We start from the raw sequence: 9,309 nt of genomic DNA on the forward strand, positions 1-9,309 counted from the left end.
ATTGACACGAGCCTTTGACAATACCCTTGGATGTACATGGATGTGTGCATGCATTTTTGGAGAGAAGAGACCTGAGAACATGCTTGATGGCCATCCTTAAATCCAGGTCTTTCCATTGTTGTAACACCAATGTTTTGCCAGAAAAGGACTTATAGCAGTGTTATAAATTGAGACAGATAAAGCATTTAGAATTTGCATGTTACATCAAACTGCTTCATTTTTATGGGTGATCTTCTGAAAGAATGAATGAAAAAAAAAAAAAAAGTGCTATTCCAAAATATAATATGTTATTTGGAAACATTAAATATTAGTCATAGAAAACATTTAATCCATAGTCTTTTATAGTTACAGTTTGTTTACAAGACAAAACTAGAAGTAAATAATTTAGAAAAACTTCTATCTAAACCCAGAAGCCATTTTTTTTGTCCTAGATTTTTAAAAATTTCATACTGATTTTCCCTAATTCAGAAATGAAGCTGCTTTGGTTCTGTCAGCCAGTGCAGTGAAATCAGAAGGCCCAGGTAATTTGGGCCATCATCTTTTTCCTCTGTCATTTTCTGTCTTCAGCAGAAGGTGATGGTTCTGTTTTGTTCCCTCATAAATTGTTCTGAGATTTGAGTATGACTGGAGCCTCGTGCAAGTGTCAAATGAAACCACATTTCTAATATCTAATTATACCAAATTTTACTTCTACATATACAATTATGACTCCTGTTAAATGCAGCAGAGTGTCAAAGGAAATAGGAGAAAAGTTTATACATTTAGCAGATGATATACAAATCAGTTTTCAAGCTGCAAAATAAAGATTTTTACATCTAAGTAACACTTAACCTGAAGCATCCTGATGGACTGAATTTTGATGTACGATGCCCATTCTTTACTGGATGCAGGGGGAAACAGGATGGAGAAAAGGCTGAAGTACTCCATGCCTTCCTTGCCTCAGTCTTTAACAGCAGTCCAGCTGTTCTCAAGGTACACAGCCTCCTCAGCACTAAGGCAGAGGGGCTGGAAAGCTGCCCAGTGGAAAAGGACCTGGGGGTGCTCCTTGACAGTGACCATGAGCCAGCTGTGCCCAGGTGGCCAAGAAGGCCAAAGGCAGCTGGCTTGGATCAGCAATAGTGAGGCCAGCGGCACCAGGGCAGGGATTGCTCCCCTGTATTTGGCACTGGTGGGGCCACACCTTGAATCCTGTGCTCAGTTTTGGGCTCCTCATGACAAGAAGGACATTGAGGTGCTGGAGTGAATCCAGAGAAGGGCACAGAGCTGGGAAGGGTCTGGAGCACAGGTCCTGTGAGAGCAGCTGGGGGAGCTGGGGGTGCTCAGCCAGGACAAAAGGAGGCTGGGAAGAGATCTGAGTGCTCTCTACAGCTCCCTGAAGGAGGCTGTAGCCAGGTGAGAGACAACAAGAGACAGGATCAGAGGAAAAGGCCTCAAATTATGCCAGAGAAGATTTGGATTGGATATTAGGAACAATTTCTTTATCAAAAAGTTTTGTCAAGCTCTGAAACTGGCTTCCCAGGAAAGTGATGGAGTTGCCATCCCCAGCTGTATGTGAAAGGTTTGTGGCACTTAGGGACATGGTTTAATGCTGGATTTGTCAGTGTAAGGTTAACAGAGGGACTCAATGATCTTAACAGTCTTTTTCAGAAACCATTCTGTTCTATTCTTGTATTTAATTTCTGCCTTCTACATTGATAAAAAGTCAGTCTTTTAGAGACCTCAGAGCTTTTATGTCTGTAATTCAATGCCCAGTGATGCTGTGGGACCTGCTCCTACTGTGACCTGTGGGCAGAGGAGATGTCAGCCCTGGCAGCCCTGCTCAGGGCTCACCAAACACAGTGCTCTTGGATGGAGCCAAGGAGAATTCCCAGCCCTGCAGCTGCTGAGCAGCCACACCGAGCCTCTCTGGACACATTCAGGATCCAATTCCCAGATGCAGAGAAAAGATCCTGTGCTGGGAAGACAGTAGCTGCCAGAGCTATTGGGAAAGAGATAAAGTCTTTGTCAGCCCCTGAGGAAACACATATCTGAAATGACCAGCTTGATGTTTGTGGAATTGAGGCCAAAACTACACAGAATTTACTGCAAATCAATGTGTTGTTGCAACAGCTGTAACTTTCTACTCCTTGTGAAAAAATTCAATCTTCTATGACCCTGTTTACAACTGTAAGGTAACACAAAGTTTAAATTGGAGCAAATTTTTCCAGTTTGGATCAGTGTTTCTACAACAGAAAAATCTTACGGACTTTTCTCTCTATAATATGTAGAAGTTTTTATTAATATTATTTAGGTTTCCTGAACACTCCCAGCAATTCCTCTGCTTCAGCTGCTTTTCTCAGAGCAAATAAATATTTGCAACAAGTAGAGCTGTGTGAGCTAGCAGAGGGGGGAAAAAAGACAAAAAACCTGGCAAGCAAGATCTCTGTTTCTTTGAAAACTCTCCAACACCATGAATCCTGTGAGAGCTTAATTAAAATGAAAAAGGAATTTTCAAAGGGAAAAAACAAAATAAGCTTTTTTAAATGCTATTTTTGTTCTGAGCTCAGAAAATCTTTCTCTTTTTCAATTGGTTTCCTCAAAACATAAATATTGGCAGCTTTAAGGTTTGTTTTTCATCCTCTTGAGCAAGAAGCAGTGAGTTCAAAAGCTTTTTCCAGTGAAGCTTAGAGGGTTTGCTCACCAGAGCTTGGATTTCTGACACAACTAGTGAGTCTAGAACTGTAAACACTACCATGAAATCAAAGTTGCCATTTCAAGGGAATTATGATTAAATAGTAACATTTTTATTTTTGCTGATAATTAGAGGAACCTGGTTTTTCAGATGCAGCAGTGCATAAGGGCCGAGGTCAACCAAACCCTGCACATCTTAGGCTCACATGATTAAAGGATATTTCTGCAGTCAGTCTCCCTCAGGAAGAAATCACTTCTCATTCTCAGCTGCCTCTCTTTAACCAGGGCTGGGTGTTGCTTTAACACGAGTTCATATCAATATTTGCTTGTTTCAGTCTACATAATACTTACCTGCACCAGCAGACACTACTAGTTGATATTTCAAAGTTTTAAGGACAGAAATTGCTGAAACTTTAAATGTTTGGGTGTTTTTTTGAGTATCCACATTCTTGGCAAAAATGCATGAGCCCCTTCAACCCAAAGCAAGAACAATTACAAGTCAATATTTAAGTGTCAAAATTTTCATATAATGAGTGACAGCTAGTTGGTATGGATCAGTTAGCTTCAGCCTGCAGCAGACTGACACTGAAATGTGGAATATTGCATGTTAGATGTTGGTGCAAACACAATTGTGACCTGCTTTAGGTGACCCTGCCTGGAAAGGGGTTGGACTGGGTGATCTCCAGAGCTCCCTTCCACCCCAACCATTCTGTGGTTCTGTGAGTCCTTTCCAACTTCACAGGTATAAATCAGTGAATGATTGCTGTTGCTGCTGTGGGTTTTCAAATGCCATATATATGACATATGTGGTGCTTTTCAGCTCAGTCATGAGCTGTTCTGAGACAGTGACTGTGTGTTCATGCCCAGTGTGACTGTGTGTGAGAGCACAAACACAGCATGTGCCATGGAGAGGCTGCTGCTATTGCACCTCTGGTGTAGGGCTCAGTGTCCTGAGCTAAGCAATGCAACATAAGGGCTTGTGGCAAAGGTTTGTCTTTACACAATAAAGTGTTCTACCCCACCAAAGGCATCCTGCAGAGCTTGGTCCTGCTGCCTCTGACATTGCACTTGAGCACATCAACCAGTAGAAACATACATGCAGAGTCATTTGTGTATCAGACACAGTAATCATCAGGGGCAAGTTCTTTTTAAAACTGGAGAGGGAGCTGGCCTCATGTACTCATCCCTCTAGACAGCACTGCTGCATGCATTCAGAAGGTCCCTCAAAGTGCTTTTAAGTAAATGTATTTTCCTGTGCACTGCTTGCCAGTCCTATATGTGGTGAACATCTTTCTACTTGTGCAAGAAAGTGCTGTGCATGTGTTTTTTCTTCCAGAGGTCATTTATGGGACAAAAAAAATCATTCTTCTAGATGACTAGCTTAGGATTTTAAAAACACAGCTTGTGCTAGATTTATCTTAAATATTGATGGCAAGATTTAGTCAAGGTTGTCTGAGGATAACAGTGGCTTATGCAACTAGTCAGCACACAGCTACATGCTGATAGATTCCTCTGTTTCACAGGGGGGGTTTGTAGCTGGTCCAAAGGCCAGCCCATTCTTTCCCCATTTATTTGTAATTTAATCTGGGTATTTAATGAATTATAAAAATGAACAGAAATTAGCTCATCATTCCATAAAGAAAATACATTTCTAATTAAAAACTATGTATATGGGTCACACTTTGCAGAAGGAAGCATAAGTCAAGCATCATTCTTCTTGATTTGTTCCAGGTCACTGTTTTTGTCTGCCTGGCTGCAAAACACTAATGGCTTGTCGTGATAAAAATTTGCCTTTGTACCCATCTGTTACTTTGCACTTTTAATGTCTATTTTACTTAATGTATCTTATTCTACCCCACTTGCAAGTGCAAGCATACCACACTTTATTAGAATAAAGTTTTATCCTTTTTGGTGCTGTAAATGAGAGAAGATGATGTAGAGAGTTTTCTTTGCAGCACTGGCAGTTTTAACATATGTTAGTATAATAAATTCATTCAAGACATTTTTCGAGTGCACATTCCTCTCAGAGTCAGTTTTCTAGACACTGCAGTTGGTGCCTCAAATCTAAGTTTCTTTTATTGGCATTAACAGAAAGCTTCTATAGCAGAAATGTTTTAAAAATACAAAGTCAGTAGGAAAGATTTTTTATGCTTCAAGGAAAATTGAAGATGGGTGCATGAAAAGGGAGCTGGAAGTGGGATCTAAGTAGATGCCTTCTAAAATAAGCATTGTTTGATAACCATTGAAAGACAAGAGCTTTTGGACTACTCTGGCATTCTGTTGTTGAAAAAGAAAATATTGAAGAGGAAAGAAAGATGTGATAATGAGCATTAAAAAGAAAATGTCTATAGAATACATCTCCAGAGCAGGTGATCTAATGCTGTTATTATCAACCTTTTTCCTATTTCTGACTCTTTTGTAGATCAGATATTTTCAAGCAGCTCCAGATACAAGTATCAGTAATCAATGTAGGGATTATGATCCTTAGTTTGGAAACATTTGGTCTGATGGAATCAGCACTGGGGCAGCATCTTGGGGCTTGGGGTGGATCATTGTGCTACCTCAAATAAGCAGAAAAACATTGGCTCAAAGAGCATCCAAATCAGATTTTAGACGGCTGTAGCAGGCAGGTAACAGCAAGACAATTCTGACAAATGTAAATGACAGTTACACTACTGGCCACCCACCTTTTGCCAAATGTTTCATGAATTTTGTGGGATTAGTATATTGAAGGCCATTTTCTCCTTGGTAGGTTCCATGCTTTTTTAAATCTGTGTGTTCTATGGACATTTCACCTATCAGGTGCCCAGAACCTCTGTAGGTCACAGCAGCACATCCAAGGTGCTGTTTGGAAAGCCTTGGAGCAGAGGAGGGGGAAGCAGAAGCTCCACAGACTGCTCACAGGAGCTGAGTTTGTGGCAGGCCTGTTGATGTGATCCCTGGGTGTCACAGCATTCCTCTTCCTTCACCTCAGCTTGGGCTGGACTTGAGTTTCCATTGTGTGCATCATACAGAGCCCCTACACCTGCCAGCTGGTGACACATCTCTTCTTCACAAAATGTTCTGCAGGCTTAACCATAAACATTCCATCTCTGTTTTATTCCTGGGAATGGCAATGCTCTCTCAACCCAACCCACTCTAGAAATAGTTTCTAATTAGCAAGCCTGGTGGGACTGAGGCTCCCAAGCCAATGAATTGCTTTGGAAAAATCACTCTGGCAAATGGAATTTGCAGGTAAACTCCCTGAACTTCTTCTGAAGCTTTTATTTTAGGGTGGGAATAAAAAAGTAACATTAACTTGGTCAGGCACGGAGAGAGAGCAGCTTCTGGGCTAATAGTGAAGGCCTTCACCCAGGATAAAGAAAATTAGACTGCTACGCTCTACTTCAAAGGACAGTTTCCCTAATTTACATTGCATACATTTGGGAGCAGAGGTTCATTCCTTTAAGGTGAATATCCTAACCAGAAAGCTGTAGACTTGAATATAAGTCTATGATATTTTTTTTATTATCTCTCTTAATGGATCTTTAATTAAACTTGTGCAATATGGGACAGTTCAAAGGCAAATACCTCCATCCACAGCTTTCCTTAAGTTGTCAGGTTTGGGCATTTCCCTGTGGTAGATGGGAGTAGTGCTTTCACTTTCTTTGGGAAGAAGACAGGTTTCCTTCATCATTTGTGAATAATGTAATTGGCTAACTTTTTCTAAGTAAAAGGGGACATGAGACTACTTTTACTGTATTCCAAAGCTTTGGTTGACTCAGTGGTAGCTTCTGAAAAAAAAAGGAGGGGCATTAGGCACCCAGCTGCAGAAGCAGGCTCAGGGCTGAGCAGTGGGAAGCTGAACCACTCAACCCAGGCTAAGGGACCTACATTTAGGGCACATATTTTTCCACCTGCACAGAGTGTGACCTTCTGGCAATCTGACTCTTAGCAGATTAACTTTCAGATGCAGGCTTAACCAATCCATCATTCTTGGAGCCTAGGGCTGTTGATTGAGAGCTGTGAATCCCATTAAGCTTCCACACACCTAAAGGTTAGGAATCACAAGGTTGTGATTCATCCTGCTCCTTCTGGAGTTATTATGGAAAGAAGCAGTGGCTGGAAGGAGGAAAAGCAATGGCTGGGAGTTGCTGTTGGGCTTGTTCCTTCAAACTTTCAGCAAATTGAATCTAAACAGAGGAAAGAGTCATTACCCAGAAAGGCAGATGCTGGGGAAAGCACTGAGACATGGATCATGAGGCAGATTTGACATATTCACCTAGTCTTCTTGGAAGTACTCCCACAGCCAGGGGACAGCTTTAGCTGAATGAAACACAGTGCCAATAGGATCTCTGTCCATCTGTCCTGATGAGGTAGGATCCCCTGGCAACAACAGATGTTGACCAATAAAGACCAATAAAATCAGATTAAATATAAATAAGAAGGAGTTTGATTATCTCATATCTCTGAAGAAGGTACTACAATAGAAGGATGAGAAATAATCTTAGTACTAGACACTGTTTATAAATGTCATTTTAAAAAGCCATCAGAGAAAATACATAAATATATTTGGGAGCAGAATAGAATTCACAGACTTTCTTCCAACCCATGGCAATGAACATGGGGAGGAGCACTTTCAATTTCACAGGAGAGTGAAGTGGAGTGGAGAGGATGCAAGTGAGGTTTGCATTTTCTTCTGCCAATTTTACATCCTTTTGAACTGCCTTTTAATTTAAAAAATTCCATGTGGTATAGAGCAGTCATTTGGCCCTATTAAGAGTAGGTGCTGTGCATTACTTGTTCTGAAAGCCAGCAGTTGTGTTACTTCAAGACCAATAAAGTGCTAGATTCCAGTCTCAAGAGCATAATGGATAGATTACAATAGAGCTTGAAAATCTGACCACCCTGCCTCTATACAAAGCTATAGTTATTGGGAATTTCAGGTCATGCAACTCTTATATACACTGCATATCTGAGAAGTGAAGCTGGCCTTGAACTGGAAAAGGATTAAATAAGTCAGTCTCATTCCTTGGTAAAACCTCAGGCTCCATGTGACACTACTCGACTGTCTGAGTCATACCTTCATATTTATAAACCATAGTTAGTGTTTTCACACATTTCAGGATGAAAATACACGTACTGTAAGACATTCCTTCAAGGAAATTTGCCATTTCAAAGTACATATTGTTGCTCTTCTGGTTATAATTTGAAATGAAAGGTTGCAACAAGTCACTGACAAGGCTTCTGATTGTTCTTAGTCGTGTGTTTTGGTTTGGGGGGTTTTCAGCAGAGGGTCTATTGCAAAAGGTTCCAAAAATTTTGGAATTGAAGTTTTTCCATCTCTTTTCAAAACTCTGCTGAGAAAGATATATTTTCAGCACTTAAAGAAATGAAACATAAAAGCTATTTTTCAAAGATGTTCCAATATCATGTAGAAATAAAAAATATCTTGTCAGTTTTACATTGCAAATTTAATTTCATACAATAAGTGCAATAATGTAAACCTGTGCTTTGGAAATGCTGTATTTCTTTTAATCAAATGGCTGTAAAATCAATTTGTATAAATTCTGAGATATACTGGGAAAAAAACTGTGACTTATGAATATGAAAGTATGACTCAGCCAGCCTATTAGTATCACAGGGAGCCTACAGTTTTATGAAGAAACTGAATTAATATTTGTTCAGCACTTTGAAAATGTAAAGAGCAGTGTAAGTGATTTCTAATTGTTGACTTTACTATTAAAAATTGGAATGAATGCCTGTGAAAAATTATTATATTTTGGAGTAATTCACAGGAGAGTCCACAGATAAACTAGAAACCTAGTGGAAGCCTCACATTTTGTAATCTGAATAGAGCAGTTGGTGGACTTGAACATTGCCCCATCATCTGCAGTTCCCTTGAACACTTACCTGAGTTTCAGGGTTACTTCAGGAACCCCTCACTGAGCTCCTTGAACATATCCCTGAACCTGGGAGTTGTGAGAGAGAAATAATTAAAGGCCAAAGACTTTGATATTTAGATGCTATCATACTTGATATTTAAGGGCTTGAGCCACACTTAGAGTTCATGAGCACTCTGTAATGCTGCTGGAGGACAGAAATCAGGTGAATATCCACACTCTACAGAAAAAAAATAAGAGTGTTCTTGCTCTTTATATCTCCCACTCAGTACTGAATTCTTTTCTGTCTTGTATTCCTGTTACTGTAGGATTAGTGGAGCATATCTGCTTCTCAAAAGACTAAAGTTTGATGATCTGGGAATGTCTTGAGTCACCTTGACTCTTCCTGCCCTCAGCCTCTGAGAAAAGGTGAGAAGAGAGCAGAGCCTGGATTGGCAACCTTTTGCAAGGTTACTGTGAACATTAAGATAGAAGAAAAAAAAAATTTTTTTAAATTAAAAAAAAAGAGATACTTGTGGTCATATTCAAATAGAAAGAATAATGACAACCTCTAGTCTGGTCAGCCTTATCTACTGCCTTAAGGTCCCTCTAAGGATTTAGACAAGGGAACTCAGCATATGGACTGTGGTTAGATGCAGGAATGAATGACACACCAAAATGCTAATTAACTTGTAGATAAAGTCTGTTACTGCAGCAGTTCTAAGTAGTGCATTATTCAAGACCAGATACACAGAAAATGAAAATAATGAGCTTCTGA

This window comes from Oenanthe melanoleuca, chromosome 4 (genome assembly GCF_029582105.1).
Source record: "Oenanthe melanoleuca isolate GR-GAL-2019-014 chromosome 4, OMel1.0, whole genome shotgun sequence".
Lineage (NCBI taxonomy): Eukaryota > Metazoa > Chordata > Aves > Passeriformes > Muscicapidae > Oenanthe > Oenanthe melanoleuca.